Source organism: Trichomycterus rosablanca, chromosome 4 (assembly GCF_030014385.1).
Source record: "Trichomycterus rosablanca isolate fTriRos1 chromosome 4, fTriRos1.hap1, whole genome shotgun sequence".
NCBI lineage: Eukaryota > Metazoa > Chordata > Actinopteri > Siluriformes > Trichomycteridae > Trichomycterus > Trichomycterus rosablanca.
In genome coordinates this window covers 12,409,651-12,414,249 of record NC_085991.1, presented here as the reverse complement: position 1 = coordinate 12,414,249, position 4,599 = coordinate 12,409,651, and the positions used below count along the sequence as shown (strand labels likewise).

Genomic DNA, 4,599 nt, shown 5'->3' with positions numbered 1-4,599 from the left:
CCCAGCATTCAATTAGCTTAATAGAAAAAGGTGCTGGCGGCATATGACCAAAAGATGGCGCTGAATTTCACAAACTATACACATAAACATGAGCATCATTTAACACTGTTACATCAGCATGTGTCATTTTGGTTTGATCATTAGATTTTAACGGGACACTTGGTAAGTTTTTTGTATAGTTCAACGAAGCATTGAACTTAATAAGGGCTCGTCTAGGATTTGAACCCAGGACCCCTCGCACCCAAAGCAAGAATCATACCACTAGAACAACGAGCCAGCGGGAACAATAGTCTTTGTGTTACTTTGATCATATTTAAAGCCAACAGTTTGACAAACTGGTTTTAATTAATCAACTGTAAAGACTTGGATTTTAACAACACCTCCCGAAATTTACTCAAGAATCACAAATCCTGGACAAACGACTAAAAGTCCTTTACATTTACCCAAATATTACAGTAACCAAATATCTAAAGTTAAAATTCTTTAGGTAAACATTTTTAAAATAATTAAATCAACTTTAATTTACATGTTATTGATCAGTTGGTTCAATTTGTGTTGTTTTTTTAAATACAAATAAAAAAATACAACAGATCTTGCCTAACAATTTAGATTTAGACAAAGTTTAAGCTAAAGGTTAGAATTTTAATAATGTGGCCTGGCATCCACGTAGAAAGCTGTTCAAGTTTTGCCATTTAATCTCCCCGTTTCATTTCCATTTGCACACTGGGATTAAAACCTGAAGAGGCAGTTGATAAATTAATGATGTTTACAGAACTATAAAATAGGATGTGGGTAAACAAGGGCTCATCCGGGATTTGAACCCGGGACCTCTCGCACCCTAAGCGAGAATCATACCCCTAGACCAACGAGCCAGCCAGGACAGGTCCTAGGGCATTTCTTTGACCTCCGAGGCTTAGCGTCAAAACCACGTTGACTGGTTGCACTGGGAAGTGTATTCATGACAAAACAAAATTCAATGCAGATCTTCATTAAAGCATTTCTAACAGTTTAAGCATGAGGTGTCATTAAAGACTCGCTTTGTCAAATTAAAAGACTTGGAAGCATTTGACAGGAGCTGTGTGCAGTCCCACTGACTTTATGCTTCACACTGTTTACGTTATGTATCATGTTTATCCACCCAAACTGTACAATACAAACGTTGTGACGCTGTCTTTAATCAGTTATACAAGAGATTTTACAACATTTACATTACCATGATATTTTATCTTGTCATGTTGACTTAATGCTCCTTGCTGTTTGGATTTTGTAACATTTTCAATGCTTTGAATTTGCCCAAATATTCTAAAATCTGTAGAAGAAAAAAAACTTGAAGCTGACTGGAAGAATTGTTATGAAAGGTATTTACATCCACATAAGCTCACCAACTTCTACCAGTGTATCAGCATGTGTCATTTTTGTTTGATCATTAGATTAACGGAACACTTTTTTGTATAGTACAACAAAGCATTCCACTAAACGAGGGCTCGTCCAGGATTTGAACCCAGGACCTCTCGCACCCAAAGTGAGAATCATACCCCTAGACCAATGAGCCAGTGGGAACAAGAGTCTTTGTGTTACTTTGATCTGCGTGACTGACCTTCAAAACTATGTTGTCTGGTTGAGCTGGTAAGTGTGGTCGGTGCTTGTATTACAAAACTATCAAAACCTCCAGTACCAGCATATCCCAGCTACCCTTCACCACAGAAGCAGTTTTATGCCTTTTTATATGACTCAAAAAGCCAATCAGAAATAAGCAAAGAAATAACTTTACACAGCAAAACACGTTTTTGTGATTGATTCAGAGATATAAAAAAAAAAATAGCCATTGGGTTCGTGTACCTTCGGTCATTCCTTCTTCACTCCAAAAACCAAAACTGAACATGAAAACTGAACATCAAAAATCAAATAAGAAACAATCCGAAATAAAAAAACGGGTCATATTTTAACTTTACGAAATCAACATTTTCTATCAGTTCAACCGGAAATAAACGCACAAGCTCGTGCATGCGCAGACATGCGTATATTTGCTTCATAAGCAAATGCTTCATATTTGCTTTAGTGTAAATTAAGCAAGTGTTGAGAAGACAGAGTAAAAAGTAGTAATAACATGACGACACGTCCCCTGTTTTTACTTTTGTGTCTGCCGTACTTTTTTCTGAAACTATTTTTCAGAAATAAAAAAGCTATTGTAAAAAAAAGAATGTTGTTTTCTAACGTCTCACCATCATCACAATATTAAAATTTACATTAATATTTTTTTTCTGTGTAGGATTCAATTCTGTAATACAGGTATAACTAATCGTGCATGTAACTGTGTAACTATTACAACATTTAATGCATTTTAATCAGCGTTTTTCTTCATGCACTTTTTAGATGCTCCCTTGTTTGTTATCGCATGTGAACATTGTTTACTGCAGAGTTAGTTTGTGCTATTTTATTCATTTTTGGATGTTTATTGGCTAAGAACAAGAAACACTATAATACAAGATAAATAAATGAATAATGTCTCGGATGTCAGACGATCATCCAGTATATTAACCAAACTCTTCAGTTAATGTTTACATCAAATAAAAAAAAAACCCTGATCTGATATGATCTCTGTGCAGCAGTTCAGTAACAGAAGCAGATAAAATATTTGCTACACAATCAGTTATATAATAGTATAGTAAGTAAATATAGTAAATAGTAAGTATATGTATATAAAATAAAATCATTATTTTTTTTGCACACACAAATGTAGTGAAGAAAAGTATACACATGATGGCAGGCTTCAGCTACATTTTACTACCCTAGTTAAAGAGAGGAAATGGTTTAAACATGTATAAAAATGATAGCAGGCTTTGAGATGTATGATTCTACAGTTCAGCCATGGCAATGCTTGGATTTGTTTGCTTTCTTTCCTTTCTTTTAGGTGAGAAATAACATTACTTATTAACAATACTTAAGATGAATTAAAGACCTTCAATATTTTATAATAATTTTAGTTTTAGTATTTTTATACAGATTTTATAAGCAAAAAATGTTTAATTAATACAAACTTACCAGTTTTTTTCTTACACTCTTTCCTAACTCCCAAATAATAACTCTGTCCACAGGTTATAACAGCGCACAGGAAATTAATTCAGTTTCAACCACTAAAACTGTCTTGGAGAGAGACTCTGTTACTTTATCCTGCAATTACAAAGGATCTGGTAACAATAATTACCTGCAGTGGTATCGTCAGTACTCCACATTCAGACCAGAGTTTATTATTCTGGTTAGTGAGCTTGATAAAGAAGCTGCAGGTTCTGGGTTTTCTGCAAAGATAAATGAAGATAAAAATCGAGTGGATCTGAACATCTCCTCTGCTGCAGTATCAGATTCTGCTCTCTACTACTGTGCTCTGCGGCCCACAGTGACAGGAAATCATACTATACTGCATAAAAACCAATCACCCAAGTTACATGTGTTACTTCAATAAGAAAATACATAAACAAATTAAACCAGTAGTTACTGATTTAAGAAGAAAAAGCAATATGTGGATTGCATGTCATGTTATATCCATGTGATTTTAACTGGCCCTCCTGCTGTATAGCTTGACAGTTTTACAGTATCATGCCCACCTGCCATGTCACTAAAAGCCAGCAGAGGAGACGTGGAGATGCAAATGATTGACCTCCTGGTTTCTCTTATCCAGCAGTTACCTGCACCTTGTTTAACGTTAATTAGATCTAGGTTGAGAGGTGTGTATTTAAATCATGGTCTCTGAGCTAGACAGTTGCTCCTTTTGTTGGCATATGTCCTTACTGTTTGGCATATGTCCTTATTCTTTCAGGGAACTCCACTGACGTTACAGTGATTCTGACTGTCTGTATGGACTGTCCTGTCCAGGCACCACAAAGTGATCTAAGCTAGATGCAGGCTCCATTGGTTTTGTGGAGTATGTGCCCCACTTTTATAGCAACATCTGGTTTGTACCCTTTTCTTTTTCTGACTTCATAAATGCCTTTTGGCACAGCAAGTGGATTATGTAGTCAGCACAAACTGTGACAACCAACTTATCTTTTCCTATTCTTTTTATATCAGAGGGTTCAGAATCCCAGCACTGGTGTGCAGGCGGAATATCCTGCTGTGCCACCTGGGAACCTCTTTTTTTAATCTTAAAAAGACTGAATAAATAAAACCAAACAATGCCATGAATGCTGAAGAGCAGAAGTAGTAGTACTACCAAATGATCCACATATGCCAGGGTCTACTGAGCTCACCACTATAAAACTGTATTTTCAGCTCAGTGCAGTGCTGAGTCTTTGTAATGTGCTTTGACAAAGCCGGTAAGACAGACAGTAGATGCTGCATTTGCCAACAGATTTTAGAGAACTCTCTCATAATAAGTGATCGACTCTAAATAGATCTACATCCCCAATCTCTCTTCTATCATAGTTAGGGCTTGATGGAGAAAGATCATGGTCTGTGATCATGTGGAGGCACAATGGTGGACTGAGTAGATGGCTTGTCATGCTCAATCACAATTCCTCTTATCGCTCTCACCTTCTTTACCACTTTTGTTTGGTCTTTTGCTGGTTAGCTCACACTGTAGAGCACTTCCTTTGACAGTTTACA

General features: G+C 36.2%; 1 non-coding gene across 1 annotated transcript; it reads right to left on the bottom strand.

Annotated features, from left to right (window-relative positions):
• Window positions 1–800: 800 nt before the first annotated feature.
• Window positions 801–872, bottom strand: trnap-agg (transfer RNA proline (anticodon AGG)). The gene has a single exon. It is a non-coding gene; the product is annotated as a tRNA-Pro (tRNA).
• Window positions 873–4,599: the final 3,727 nt, after the last annotated feature.